The sequence below is a fragment of the Vombatus ursinus genome, unplaced genomic scaffold (genome assembly GCF_900497805.2).
Source record: "Vombatus ursinus unplaced genomic scaffold, bare-nosed wombat genome assembly UNPS02015398.1, whole genome shotgun sequence".
NCBI lineage: Eukaryota > Metazoa > Chordata > Mammalia > Diprotodontia > Vombatidae > Vombatus > Vombatus ursinus.
The window spans coordinates 2,320,201-2,335,819 of NW_020955176.1; positions in this window are offsets into that span (position 1 = coordinate 2,320,201).

Below are 15,619 nucleotides of genomic sequence, written 5' to 3' on the forward strand. Positions count from 1 at the left end.
AGGAAGGAAGGAAGGAAGGAAGGAAGGAAGGAAGGAAGGAAGGAAGGGAGAGAGGGAGGGAGGGAGGGAGAGAGAGAGGGAGGGAGGAAATAAGGAAATAAAGAGGGAAAGAAGAAAGGAAGAAGGAAATAAGGAAAGAAAGGGAAGGAAGAAAGGAAGAAAACAAGATTTTATTCATCACTGCCTGTCACTGTAGAAGATGCTTTACAAATATGATCTCATTTAATCCTCACAAAAACCTTAGGAGGAAAGTACTACTGTTATCCTCATTTTAGAGTTGAAGAAACTGAGGCAGACAAAGGTTAAGTGCCTTGCCCAGGGTCATACTTCTAGTAAGTATCTGAGGTCAGATTTGAACTCAGGTCTTCCTGATTCCAAGTCCAGTTCTCTATCCACTATACTACCTACCTGCCTCCCTAAGGGCAGAAGGAGGCAACAGAGGAGTCATAGTGGAAAGGAAGTAGAGGAGTAACGTTCAGGGGCCTGGGGAAAGGAAGATTGTGTCTCTAAAGATTCTCTTGCTAAGCAGAGTGTAAAAGCTGTGAGATTCCCTGGTCCTAGGATCTTGTGCAACCTCATCTTCCTGTGACATAATAGGGGGGGAGGGGGGATGGGGAGAGGATCCCATTCCCCCATGATGTGTGGCATGGTACAGGCACTAGGGTTTTTCCTATTTTCATATCCTATGGGGTGCCCCACAGCTAGGTGTACAGTGGGTAGAGTGCTGGAATTGGAGTTAGGAAGGCCTGCGTTCAAATCTGGTCTCAGACACTTCCTAGCTGTATTATCCTGAACAATTCATTTGACCCTTTTCAGCCTCAGTTTCCTCTTCTATAAAATGGGGATAATAATGGCACCTACCTTACAGGGTTGCTATGGGGCTCAGATAAGATAGCATATATAAAGTGCTTTGTAAACTTTAAAGTGCTATATAAATGCTAGCTATTACTCAGTTGGGGACATTTTATTTTATCAGATTAACTGTCTCTTTAAATAGAAAAACTCAGCCTTGGTGAGAAGAGAAGAAAGAAGATAGGGAAGATAAGTCTGCAACAAAGGATATTGACTAGGGGAGGCTAAGCTTGGGCGTGGAATCAAAATGCCTACTAGGTGCAGGGTGATTTGGGGACGGCATTTGAGGTAAGTGATGGGCCAGCCCAGGAGAGACAGATTGCAAGGTAGTAGGAAGAACATGAGGCTGGGAATCAGAAAACAGGAATTCTGTTCCCAGTTCTGCCTGGTTAGCCATATGACTCAGCACATGTCACCTTACTTCTTGGGGCCTCGATTTCCTAGGAAGTAAAATAAAGGAATTTGAGTAGATGACCTTTAAGGTCCTTTTTTACTTCAAAAATCCTACAAATAAAAGAGTTTCAGAAGAAGTGTAGCAGAGAAGTGGGGCCTATACCACCTAGACAGCCCAGGGAATTTCTCCAGTCCCTTCAGTCTCTACCTTTCCCAATCAATCAATCAATTGAAGCATTTAATAAGTACTTCTACCAAACCTTCCACTCTCCCCAGATTGACTTCATGGAGATGGGGAGGAGGTATTTAATACCTCTGAAAGAATTTCTCAGGACAATAAATAATAATGCCATAATGATGATAACCTCACACAAGTGAGCTGTGTAGTTTCCCTAAGAGTTCCAAAAAAGAGTAAAGCATTAATATTTTAAATTAGTTAGAGACATACCCAAGGGAGCAAGGCACCTGCCAGACACAGAATGTTAACAGATATCATGCAACCCTACCTTCCTCTATATCTGCCTCTCTCTGATCCCATCTCAGGGACTTAAGGAGAAAAAAAAAGGAAGCATCATATGGGGATGGTGATGGGGGTTGGGGTGGGGTGGGATTAATTTAGAATCAGAAGTTTTAGATTCAACTCTCCTTCTTCATGTTACTTATGTGACAGTAGGCGGGTCACAATCTCTCTGTGACTCAGCATCCTCATATGTAAGATGAGGTGTTTGTACTAAATGGCCTTTCTATCAATAATCAATAATTCCAAGAGAGGCAGAGGCAAAGGCAGAGAAGAGAGAAAGAGAACAAGGAAAAAGAGATGTTGTACAGAACAGGGAAAATGCGAAGGCTATCTTGCTGTGGTTGATGCTGAGGTCAAAAGTAAGGCAGAATACAGTGTTTTCCACTGCATTTTCAGAATGGAATTTTCCCTTTAAATGGGGAGCTGGGGAGAGCCAGAAGGGAGAAGAAGCTATTGCAAGGCTGCCTACTAACAGCATTTCTGGCTTACTCCTCCATTCTGCCTAAGGCTGGCCCTGGGTGTAGAACAGAAAGTGAGAGCACTTTTGCCAGCATTTAAAGCAGACCAACCATTTGCCCACAGTCAAAATGTCCACCAAGGCACAGTGGGAGTTTTCCCTGCCTCACAAATGCTTATCTGATGCAGAGAACAGCTGGGCCTGATTCCAGGCCCTGAAGCTAAGCCCCAAGTTCTACACAAAGCTGGGCTCTCTGAGGAATTGTCTTCCATGCTGGCGTCTCTTGGAAAAATCAAACTCTGATTTGGGCTGAGTAGCAGGAGTGTCTGGGTAGCTCTTTTACTATTGATTAGATGGAGCTGTTCAGAGAACTTGACTAAGGAGAGAGAGTCTTGAAAGGGTTACTCTGCTAGCTCCAGCAGAGATAGTTTGTGTTAAAGAATCAGTCCCTTCCCTGAACTCCTTACCAAAACCTTTAAGTCCAACAGTGCTGGAACTTTGTAGGGAGGCCATTTGTGCCTAGTGATAGAATTGGCACACGACCACAGACCTCAGCTCTGGGAATCTTACCTATCTCTATACTTCTCAGTGAAATCCAATTGTAGACTGCTTCCCAGACCACTTCCACCATATAACAGATCTTCCCCTAGGAAGACAGAGCCAGCAATTCAATTAAACATTGCAGAAAAGTCAAATACTGGCTCTGCCACTGCTGGGTGAATCTGTGCAAATCACTTAACATTTCCTGGCCTTTCTTTCTTTATTTGTAAAATTAGGGGGATGAAAAGAACCTTTCCAACATTCCTTACCACTTGAAATCTATGAGCCATGATCATCTAGTATCTTGCCTGACACACATATGCTTATTAAAAGCCTGTTTACTTATCCATAGACTAGAAATGCCATAGATGCTATCCTAAGAATGTAAGGTTGTTGTTACTGTTGCCCAGTCATTTCAGTTGTGTTCAACTCTTTGTGATCCTGTTTGGGGTTTTCTTGGCAAGGACCTTAAGTATGTCACAGAACCACTCCCAGATGCAGCTTCCTCCTGCTAACTAATAATACTAGCACAATCCAACTCATAGCATTGTTGCGGAGAAACACCTGGCAAATCTGATAGTGCTGGAAGTAATGGAAGAGAGCTGAGCTATTGTTATCCCAGAAATGACATTGAAAGGCAAAACTGAATTCCCTTTTCCCAGTTGATATGGATGTTGATTCTGCTTATCACAGTTTACCTTCCCGTCATTTTTCATTTGTCACAGGATATGAAAAGAGAATGTGTGGTAGACAAGTATACAATAGAGCTTAATAAATGTTCCTTTAAATGTCACTTAAAAGTTTCTCTTTTTATAAATCTAACCTTAATTACTGAAGTTTGACATGTACAAGGGGCTTGTGAAGACCATGTATATGTCTAGTTTAATTTTTAATAATATTTATAGCACAAAATTACTAATACAGAAATGTTTTACATGATCACACATTTGTAACCTATATCAGACTGCTTACTGTCTCAGGGAGAGGGGCGGTTAGGAGAGAGGCAAGGATAGAATTTGGAACTCAAAACTTAAAAAAAAGTTAAAAATTGTTTTATCATGTAATTGGGGAAAAATGAAATATTGTTAAAAATGAAAACATTTGTAGCATTATTAGTTCTATAACATACATAATATTTATTGTACATAATGGAGACAGTCTCGTATAGTGCCTGATGTGGTCCTCAGCATTCCTGAGTGCTGCTGAACCAGACTAAAGTATAATTGGGAAATATTGAACAAAATAAAGAAAAACATAATAAATTAGGTAATGTGTGCTTTTCTAAGTCAATATGCAGCCAGCAGGGATCCTTACGTACATTTTCTGTGGACCCCATTTCTACTTGAGTTTGACACCACTGTTGTGGTGGATAGCAAGCTGTATCACCTGAGTGAAAGACTTGTCTGTGAGACATGTAAGCTGTATGACTTTGGGTGTATGACTTAGCATCTCAATGCTCGGGGCAATTCTTGAAGACTGTGGTTGTATTCCACTATCTGAAGGAAAGAGATAAATTAGATTTGTTCTATTTAGTCCCAGAAGTTAAAACCAGGATCGATAAATGACTGAAAGTTACAAAGAAGGAAATTTAGGATCCACGTTAGGAAGACCCCCGAACAATTAGAGCTATACAAAACTAGAATGGGCAGTCTTGGGAGACATTGGGTTTCCTGTTCCTGGAGGACTTAGGGCAAAGGCTGGGTGATGACTTTTTACTGGAGTTGGGATAGGGATTCCCTGTAGGTGTTGTTGGACCTGATGGCCACTGGGGTCTCTTCTACAACTAAAATTCAGTGATTCTGTGAAGTTGAAGGACACTTACAGATCTGCATTGGTAAAGGGAGTTTCCTTACCAAGGAGCTTCCTATGAAATCATAGGTATGGACTACACACATATACATACAAACACACACAGGCATATCCACACATATATGCATGGGCACACATACATGCACGAGTGTATGTATGGATGTACACATATATGTATATATATTTGGCATTATGTTTTATGCATATCACAAAATATATAACAAATCTTTATTAGGTATGTAATATATAGCACTGTAAATATAAATATATACTCAAACATTCATGTATACATAGGAAAACATGGTATATCATTCAAGGTAACAATATTTGATATTTATATAATTCTCTTAATTTCACAAATTGTATAGATTACCTCACTTGAGCCTCATAACAACCCTGTGAAGTAGATCCTACAAGTATCATTATCTCCATCTTCTAGATGAGGAAACTGAAACTCTTGAGAGGTTAGATAACTTGCCCATGATCATCCGACTATTAAGCACTAGAAGAGGGTCTACATCAAAGTCATTTTGCTTGGTCCAGTTCGGCAAAGTCCAATGCTCTTTCCATTATGTCACATTACCTCTAGGTCATGAAATAGAACTATGTTTCTGTAGGAGGCACTATATTAGATTGTAAGTTCCTCAAGGGCAGAAACTGACTTTTGCTTCTACAGTCTTTCTCCATCACAGTTTCAATATATTGCAGGTCTGCAGAAGAAATTAAATGGGAATTTGGGGGGAGTTTTGCAGAAGCCATTTATGACACAGGAAGGCCAGCAGATGACACATAAAAAAGTTTAGAAACTCAGAAATGCACAAAATATATATAGTATTGTATAATATTAACGTATTTTATCTTTTGATAACCATAATAATTCAGACATCTTCTCTGGTACAAAGAGAGGGCTAAAAAATTTTATGCAGATTTTCCAGGCCCCTAACCTCTCCTAAGTCCTACAGTGTGGAAGGGATAACTGTATTTGTATCCCCAGTGCTTAGGACAGTGCCTGGCACATAAATGTTGATTGATTGATTACATAGAGTAATATGCTTGTGACATACCTGGACATGAGAATACTACAGCCCTGAAATAAGAAGATGGAGTCATTCTCAAGCATGCTGTTTTCTGGGGGAAAAACTCTTAAGAGGCAGTTAATCCTGCACCATAACTCTGATTTGGCACCCTTCCCATTGCCTAATCTATGCTGCAGAACCATAGAGGTAAAAGGGGAGTCTTGAACTTAGAGTCACAAGACCTGAGTTCAAACTTTAGCTTTCACACCTACTACCTGTAAGGGTAGTAAAACCCTTTTCTTCTCTGAGCTTCAGTTTCCTCATCAGTAAAACATGATGGTTACACTAGATGACCTCTAAGGTTCCTTCCATCTCTAAATCAGTGAGCCTATGAATTATATTTTAACTCTCCTGTAAATAGAGAAGATTTCATTCATTTGTGTCTGATTACAGAGAATGTTTTGACTACAATTCCCCTCCCTGATATTTACGTTGTTTCATTCTTAATTAAATGCTTTTGCTATTGGATTTATGTGTCTTTTGCATAGTCTAGCAATAAAGTAAATGACTGTATGGAGGTTTGGGCCATGAGTCGAATAGTTTCTTACTCCAGAACAGTCAAAATGAAGTGAGTTGTCCCTAATGGGTCCTAGAGTAGAAAGAGTAGTATCTAGTAGAAAGAGGAGGAGTAGTCAGAAGACCTACATGTGGTTTGGGGCAATGCAATTGCCTGAGTACCTGTCACATGTTAGACACAGGGGATACAGAGATAGTCATGACATGGATTGTGATCCCAAAAAGTTGTTGTTGTTTTTATTCAATCATGTCTGATTCTTCATGATCCTATTTGAGGTTTTTTTGGTAAAGATACTGAAGTGGTTTGCCATTTCCTTCTCCAACTCATTATACACATGAGGAAACTGAAGCAAATGGGGTTAAGTGACTTGCCCAGGATCATACACCTAGGAAGTGTTTGAGGCCACATTTGAACTTGGGAAAATGATATTTCCTTGACTCCAGGCCCAGCACTCTATCCACTGTGCCACCTAGCTGCTCTGATCTCAAAAGTCCTATTCCCTAATGGGGAAAGGGACAGGAATGGCAGAAAAAAGTGGCTATGATATAGATTAGAATAAGATGAGAACAGAGGAGAGAGTCTGAAAAAATACTCCAAGATATTTCAGAGGGAAGGGATCACTTAAATTACATAAACTCTCTGACCTTCGATTTTCTCATGAGTAAAATAGGTACATAGAGAGTGTCCCCAGGAAGAGACTGGTTGAGTTTAACAAGGTTATATAGGATCAGATCTTTGTTCTGTCACTGAAGAAACATCACTAGAGGAGGTAGATATCCCTGTTGATGCCACATTTGAAGCCTTGTTCTATAAAATAAGTATAATAATACCTATAGTAACTATATCACAGAATTATCATAAGGCTCAAATTGTATGAAGAAACATTATTTGCAAACACTCAAGCACCATATAACAATTGGGCAGCTGAATGGCACCAGTTGATAGAGCACTGGTCTTAGAATCAGGAGGACTCATCTCACTGAGTTCAAATCTAGCCTCAGACACTCAGACACAGAACTGTGTGACCCTGGGCAAATCACTTAACTCTGTTTGCCTCAATTTCCTCATCTGTAAAATGAGCTGGAGGAGGAAATTGCAAACTCCAGTATCTCTGCCAATAAAACCCCAAATGGGGTCATGAAGAGTTGACGTGGCTAAAACAACTGAACAGCAGCAGCAGCTTATAAATATCAGTTATTATTGTTGTTGCTTTGGTTGCTACTAATGTCTCCTTTGTGGGTTGTGGATAGTTACCATTACCCTGAGTACTTTTTGACCCGTTAAGGACAATCAATGCTGAGAATCACAGCATTTCTGGATGATGGAATTATGGCTAGTCATATGCCTGAGCCACACACCCTTGGAAACAGTTTCTAAAAGAAAGGATCAGAGACCTGAGAAATGCAGGCAAGAGAGGGGCTATAGAGAGTCAATCACCTGAGGTAGAAACCTATGCCTACCTTTCAGGGCACATGGCCCCTGGGGAAGAGGAACAGCATGGCCCCAGGAAGAGAAGAAATATGCTACCACAAAAATGGCAGTGGCCTGAGGCAAGAGGTGAGCTCCTGGACAAGCAGAATAATTCTGGGACCAAGCTTCATCAGGGAAAGAGGAGTCCCTGGACAATGTAAATTTCTGGACCAAGCGTAGGAACTCTGGGACAAAGTTGCAAAGCAGTCAGGGTCAGAACCACAATCAGAAGGAGTGATTCCAGATCTTTTCCTCCACTGATACTTCATTACATCAAAAGAGATAGATTTAGAACTGGAAGGGCTCTCCAAAGTCCACCGCACACGTATATTCTACAGAAGAGAAAACTGAAGCACAAAGAGGGGGAGTGACTTGTTGAAGGACACACAGGGAATAAATGGCAGAGCAAGGATTGAACTCAGGTCCTCTGATATCAAACACAGCGTTCTCACCACTAGATACCATACGGCTGCCTCCTTTATTCCAAATTACCCAAATGGCACAAGTTGAGGGTGCAGATGGAGCAAAAGTGATTGATTCTAGGGTAGTTGTATAATTATGGAGAGCTATAGAGGTCCTAGGAGAAGAAAGGCTCACTGAAGAGGGAAGCTGAGTTGTCTTCTTGCTGTGATCTGAGGTTCTATATGGACTCAGAGCCCAGAGATGCCTAATTAGACATCTCTAAGCATCAGACTATACAACCGGTGAGTTATGGTGGCAGCATGTAGGGAAGGAGCACTAGACCTCAAGACAGAAGACCTGGGTTTGAGTCTCAGCCCTGATACTTATCTAATCCTGTTGTTAGAGCTTGTCTTCATGTCATGAGTACCCAGGTAGAATTTTAGGGGTGATTCATGCGAAATCTCTATACCTGATACCTCACATCTTTGCCCATGGGAAATCCTGAGAACTTCATACATTATTCATTTTGCTCATTCTAAAAGGCTCTCCTGAAATCACTAAGGCTAAAAGTGGGCATTAAATATAGAGCAAGTTTAATTTAGCACAGTAAGAGGCATAGAAAGGACTCATATATATGCCTTTAGAAAAACAAAAGAGTCTGATGAGATGATCATTCTCACCAGGATGACTGGCATGACCCCCCCCACACACACACACCTCTTGCTGCACTACCCCAAGTGAGCTCTCAGAAGCAGGTAAGATTGTGGGTTTCTATGTCAGTTCAGTGGATCTGTCTGTTTGGATCCAGCACTTCTCCCTTCTCCCTTCTTCCGCTAACTATCATCGCCATCACTCTACTGTGGTCCACCCAGCTCCACTGATACTGAAAGACTTTCTGTCCACAATGCTTCTCTAAAGACCTCCAACTTGACTGTTCAGTCTCTAGCTCTCTCACCCGAAAAGCATGACCCACTCCTGTGGAGATCCCCTACCAGCAGTCCCCTATGCAAACAAGATTGGTATGGGGGTAGAGAAGAGCTGAATTGTCTCCTCTTGGATCATGCCTACTACATTCGTTGAATGTGTGCCTTTGGCTAGGCCATTTACCTTCTCTAAGACTCAGTTTCCTAATCAAAAAATGGGAACCATTATATTTGCACTAAGTCCTGGGATTGTTTGGAAGAAAAACACTTTATGAAGCTCCAAGTACTATGTAAATATGAGTTGCAATTAGCATTGTTATCATCTGCCTATGCATGCAAGTCCTGGAATACACATACCCAGCACCAAGGTCAACATAAAAGTGATAATGCTGATGTTATATGGGTGGAGCCTTCTAGGTTCCACTCTTGACTCTCTATATTTCCCTTTCCATTTCACAGCAGTCTCTTCACCCCAGAAGTTCAATCCACCCCTGGATTTCTCACACTGGAAGTACACTCCTTCTGTGGCCCTTATTCTAATAAAATGGTTCCTCCCAGAACCTCCATTTTAAGGAAGCAATCAGGCTAATAATAATATCTTCATTCCTCTCTTGACTCCACTCTTGGCTCTCTAGACTTTCTCTTCCATGCCCTGCATGGGCTCATTCCTCCTTCTACCCTTTTCAAACATCCTTCTGTGTTCCATTAGAAGGTAAGCTCCTTGAAGGCAGGGACCATCTTTCTTTTTTGCCTGTGTTTTTATTCCCATTGCTTATCACAACATCTGGCACATAGTTAGTTGGTTAGATGTTGTCCTCCATTCTCAAAGAGGACCAGAATGACATCACTATGTAAGAGTAAAATTGCGGTTTGTCCAACCGTGCATGATCAGACCAATACGAGCTTGGAATACTCTACTACAGTTTGGGCACAAATAGAACATGTGAATATTTGGGATGGATTCTCTAAATTTGTGCATCTCATGTTTCTCTTGAGCTACTGCAATTCTGCTTTGTTCATAGAACACAGTGCCATCTTTGATGCAGGCATGCCATGCTTGGCAGTCCTTTGCCAGCATCTCCTATGTCACATAGTCAGTTCCATAGTTCTTCAGAAAGACCTTCAGAGAGAGCACTTAAGAGACCTTAAGACCTCATATCACTTTTTCTGACCACCATGTGAGTGCCTTCCTTGCATGAGTTCTCCCTAAAATAGTCTTTTAGGCAAGTATATGTTTGCCATTTGAATGATGTGGCTAGCCTATTTACAGTAGAGTTTGAATAAATGGCAGTTTAGCTCAAGAAAGGACCTCAGTGTCTGGTATCTTATCCTGCCAGGTGGTGTTCAGAATCTTCCTAAGACAATTCAAAAGGAAATGATTCAGTTTCTTGGCACGGCAGTGGTAGACTGTGCAGGTTTCACAGGCATACAACAATGAGGTCAGCACAACAGCTCTGTAGACCTTCAGCTTGATAAGCAGTCTAATGACTCTTCTCTCCCACACTTTCCACACTCAACTAGCTCTGGCAACGCATGCATCAACCTCATCATCTACATGGACATCCCTAGAAAATATACTGCCAAAGTAAGTTAACTTATCCACAGTATTTAAAACTCCTCCATTTGCTGTAACCAATGATTCCACATATGGACGGTGTGGTGCTGGCTGGTGGAGAACCTGTTAATTTAATGTTTAAATTAATGTCAAAATTAATGCAAACAGCTGAGAAATGATCCATACTTTGCTGCATCTCAGCTTCAGAGGTTGCATTGAGTGCACAATCATCTGCAAACAAAAAAATCATGCACCAACTCTCCTTCCACTTTAATCTTGGCTTGTAGCCTTGTCAAGTTAAATAATTTACCAGTGGAATAGCTGACTTTGATGCTGTGCTCATCCACATTGAAGGAATCAAACAACATTGCTGAAAAACCATAGGAGCAAGCACACAGCCTTGCTTCATTCCATTTGGTGCTTGGGAAAGCTCAAGAGCATCATCCATTATTTAGAAGCTAGGAAAACATGCCATCACGAAATTGATATACATACTGACGGCTTCTCTGCGCAATCAAATTTTGACATGATTTTCCATAAGCTCTCTCAACTGCCTTGGTCAGATCAACCAATGTGGTGTACAGACCTCTGTTCTACTTCTGGCATTCCTTCTGGAGCTATTGGGCAGCAAAAACCATATTGACTGTTCCTCAGCCCTTTCTGAAGCCACAGTGGCTCTCAAGTAGATTTTTCTCAGTTTAAGAAAGAAAATTCCTTCAATGTGTCCATCACAGATGTTGATTGAGCTCTGGCTGGTCATCGAACCCCTGCTCTGACATTCTGATTCGGTGACTTTCAGAGCTGTATTCTCTTTGCTGGAACCACCTTCTCCCCCACCCCCACCCCTTCTCCACAGCCCATTTAATTGCTCCTTTGAGGGTAGTGAAGTTCCCCAAAGTGTCACCAATAAATTCAGAGCTCTAGGAAGCAGCCCAGAGGTATCCATGCCAGCAGAGGAAATGAGCTAAGAATGAAGTTGGAAGAAGAGAGGTAGGAAAAGCCAGGAAGGGAAGGGAAAGAAAATGAAAACATCTTTCCTTTTCCTTCTGTTTCTTCTGTCAAACTTCTTTCATTTTCCCATTTCTGCTTTTCCTTTTTCACCACTACCTTTCCCTTCCTTGGTGAAGATAGCAGAATTTTCAGATATATCCAAGGCTTGAAAGGTGGATCTCAAGAAGCCCTTTGTTGGACCTCTCAGCCTTTTTTGTATTTTTGGGTATTTTGTTGTTTTTTGCCTGTATTTAATATCTACATGCAACTACTAAACCATAAGGGGTTTTGTCTAAACTTTTTAACCTCCTGCTGTGCCTAGTGCAGTGTTCTGCCCAAAGTAAGTGTTTAATAAAGGAAGGCAGTGGGGTATAAACGAACAAGCCCTAAATCTGGAGACAGACTTGGAATGAAGTTCTGGAATTCCGTAAGTGAACTTGAGCAAATCACGTAACCTCTCTGGGCCTCAGTTTCCTTAAGCTCCTTGTATAATGAGAGGGCTCGCAGGATTGTGCAGTTAGAGCTGGAAGGGACCTCACACATCACCCTTTCAATATATAGGTAATAGGTAGAAGAGTCAGAAGGGAGAGAAGGAAGGGCCTCTCATTCAGATCAAATGCACTGTCCACTGATCCCTCTGGTCCCCTTTATCTCTTAATCCTTGGAGCATGTGTTTGTCAAATCCAATTGGATTCAGAAGAAAGGAAAGCTGGAGATGTGCCAATTGTGCTGCAGCGAAAAGAATATTTGTTCTTGGAACAGAAGACCTGGGCTCATATCCCACCTCAATACTTAGCCAGATCATTTAAGTTTCCGGGGCCCTCGTTCCCCTATTTGTAAAAATGAGGGTATCAGATAAGATGGCCTCTGACATCGCCCCCATCTCTAGATCCCTGTCTATGGTCTCTGTCCAGATCTAGGCCTACGTTCCTGGGAAGGCGGTTAGCTGGGCTTTGAAGCTCCAGAAGCAACACCTGTCCTCTAAGTGTGGCCCCGCACTCTCTCTTACAGGCACAGAGCATACACATAGCTCCTTGGCAGCATCTTGAGCCATCAGCCAGCCCTCTACCCCCCTGCTCTGTCAGATTGCCCAAGTACCCCTGTGGCCTTGTACCTTCTCCCCCAATCTCTAGAAGACCCGGGTGGCTTCTCTCCCAGTGACTGAAGTGCCACATGGGAATCCAATTCCTATACTAATTTCTCTTGGAAGTTCCCTTGCTCAGGCACCCTTGGCTAAATTCTGAGCTGGTGGTCCCATTTCCCTGCAGGAAGAGTGGTGACAGCAGTGGGGGCCTCCTACAGAGCTGGTGTTAGCATGGTAGTTTATGTTGTGTCCCTGCCTTAACTCCTTTCTTCAACAGCCGCTACAGCCACAGTTTCTCAGCCTCTCTTTTCATCCTGGGCTTCAAGCCCCACACAATGGACTGTTTTTAATTCTCTGCACAGACATGATTGCTCTGTAATTGCACTGCTCCCTGGGTAGCATGTCAGAGTCCTTCTGATTTGCCGACCTTTTTTTTTTTTAACCCGAACTTCCCCCAAATGCTCTGTTCCTCCCTTGCTATCTGTCTCTTTGGGGTTCATCCAGGGTCTTGCTGAATAAAGATACATTACATAATCTCATGCTGATTTACCAACTTCCCCCAACAAACCTCCCGGAGGCTTAACAAGCTGGACCTGAATATGGAGTCTCTCCAAAACTATGTCTACCATAGGGCACAGTGCCCAGAAATGCCACGTGGGCTGCTCTCATTAGTGATGCCTCCTCCACCAGGGTCAGAGGAACCCCTCAGAGCTGGCTAGATGCACTTGCAGGATGCCAAGTGACTACTGGGCTTGCTTTGAAGAATGGGAGTCTTTCCAGTGGCCCCTTTCACAATAGACATCTTGAAATCTGCATTGGAGCCAGGTCTTCTTCTGAAGACCCAAGCACCACCATTTCTAGGGTGAATGTTGGTGAGTTGGGGAGGTGGGCTACCATAGTTCTCCTGATCCACTATTTCATTCTAATCTTTGGCTTCTTTCTCTATAATTTCATAGCTTCCTTGATCTAGAATTGGAAGGGAGTTTGGAGATCATCTAGTCTGAATCCCTTATTTATTGGTGAGGAAACTGAGTTCCAGAAAGGTTAAGGATTGGCCCAAGGTCACAGTTAGTAAATGGTAGAGTTTGTATTTAAACCCAGGTCATAGGATCATAGATTTAGAGCTGGAAAGGACCTTAGAGACCAGATCCTCTGGTCGATTCCTCTCATCTCACAGATGATGAAGCTACAGTTTAGGAAAAGTAAATGATTTCTCTAGGCTCCCATGGAGAATAGATGACAAAGCTAGGATTCAAATTCAGGTCCTCTGACTCCAAGATCAGTGTACTTTTCACTACATCATGGGTGTTTCCCTTCCATATCCTTAGGTTGCCCTCCTACTATCCCACTATCTCACCCTAACCCACCAAGTCTCTGCTTGGCAGTTGTCATATTCAAGAAATTGAAAGGAACCTTGAAGATCCTCCCAACCCTTATTTTACAAAAGAGTAAAACAAGGCTGAGAAAGGGGAAATATGAACATAGTTGGTGGCAGAGCTGGGACTAGTAGTCAGGGGTCCTGAATCCCCATTTCCTGCTCTTTCTACTATATCACCTTGCATCTTTTTAAATGTCTCCTTTTAAAATGTCTTATTGAGGCTTAACCTTGTTTTTGTTTTTTACCTCACTGTCACTTCCTAACAATTGTTCCCATCCAACAAAAACCTTATAACTCATAAACAAAGCCAAGCAAAAGAAATCAATACATTGGCCATGTCTGAAAATATATGATTGGCCCCATACCTTTTGTCCACCACTTTTTCTGCTGAGAGTCAAAAGGTGAGCTTCACCATCAAGTCCTATGGAGTTACAATGGGTCCCTGCATTGATGAGAGTTCTGACCATCCTTCCATGTTGTTTTCCTTTACACTGCTGTGGTCACTGTGTATGTTTTTCTCTCAGTCCTGCTTAATTCCCTCAAATCATACTCTACAGGCCTTCCCAAGTTTCTCAGAATTCTCTGTATTTGCCCTTCCTTACAATGCAATGACATTCCATTACATTAATGCACCACAGTCCATTCAGTCCTTCTCTAATCAATGGGCACCCACTTTCCTTCCCAAAAGATATTCCTTCAAAGAATGCTCTGTGGAGCATTCTTTTCTATGGTTATTGATAGCTTGAATTTCAGTTTTGAAGACTGGCTGTTCACTTCCTTTGACATGCCTCCCTCTTCTCATCACAAACATAACCAATAGCTCACTGATCATTAAAATTTCATTGCACTTGAGATGAGATAGGCTCAGGTCAGCATTTCAATAGAAGGCTCCCCCAGGATTCTACAGTCGAGAGAATGTACACTGCCACCACCCACGGAAATAAAGGGAGTTTCCCCTTCAATAACTGCACCCAGCAGCCCCTACCCCCAATCAGCATTTCAAAGTTTTATATCTCCATGGCACCCATCCTTCAAAGTGAATTTTTAGCACAGGACACACTCAGCCAGTCTTCCACTAAGGGTCCAAAACTCCTTCTGCCTTTTTTTTTTCAACCAAGTAGAAACCTCAAAGCAAAGCTGTAGAGTTTTTTTTTACTTAAATTTGCTCAACTCATAAAGCTCAACTTCTCAGGCTTTTCATACACTGCTGCTCTGTATCTGACGGAATCACAGAATGTCAGAGTTGGAAGGGACCTTACAGATCAACACTCTTTCATTTTATAGATGAAGAAGCAGGGGCTTAGAAAGGTCAGGTGACTTACTCAAAGTCACACAGCTAATTAGGAGCAGAGTGCTGACTGCTTTGGCCTCTAGGTTATTCAGAGCACTCCTTTAGTTCTGATCATTGGATAACTCGGTCATTTCTGACTGACCCCCATATCTATGCTTTGGTTCCAGGTAGAAACTGATATCTCTACAGTCATCCAAACCCTGGCTCAGTGGTTCTTTTTTCTCCTGGATCCTTCTCAGAATGCTTTGTCAAGTCTATCTATCTTCTTCAGACCCTGTCTGTTTGCCTTTTGAACAAAAATCCTCTAATGTATATGTTTCTTTATTCCCAGCTTTTCTAGTCAATGTATCTCTAGTTACCGT